We start from the raw sequence: 276 nt of genomic DNA on the forward strand, positions 1-276 counted from the left end.
ACATAAAGACTTTATTCCAGCAGTAGAATCTTGATGTCTCATTACCAAGCTATAAAAGAGGTACAGCCAGTCTGATTAATTATTCTTTCCTCGTAAAAAAAACAAAAATTAAGCAGGAATAAAGCCCTACAATGAAAGTCTATCGTCTTACGCTCGTTATCTTCATCCCCTTAATGGACGCCAAGCGCAAACGATTTTCAAATTACACGCAAGACCTGGGTTATCGTCTCTCGTCCTCTCCTGGAGAGCCACAAACATGAATATTTTTATGAATTA

This window comes from Penaeus monodon, chromosome 34 (genome assembly GCF_015228065.2).
Source record: "Penaeus monodon isolate SGIC_2016 chromosome 34, NSTDA_Pmon_1, whole genome shotgun sequence".
Classification (NCBI taxonomy): domain Eukaryota; kingdom Metazoa; phylum Arthropoda; class Malacostraca; order Decapoda; family Penaeidae; genus Penaeus; species Penaeus monodon.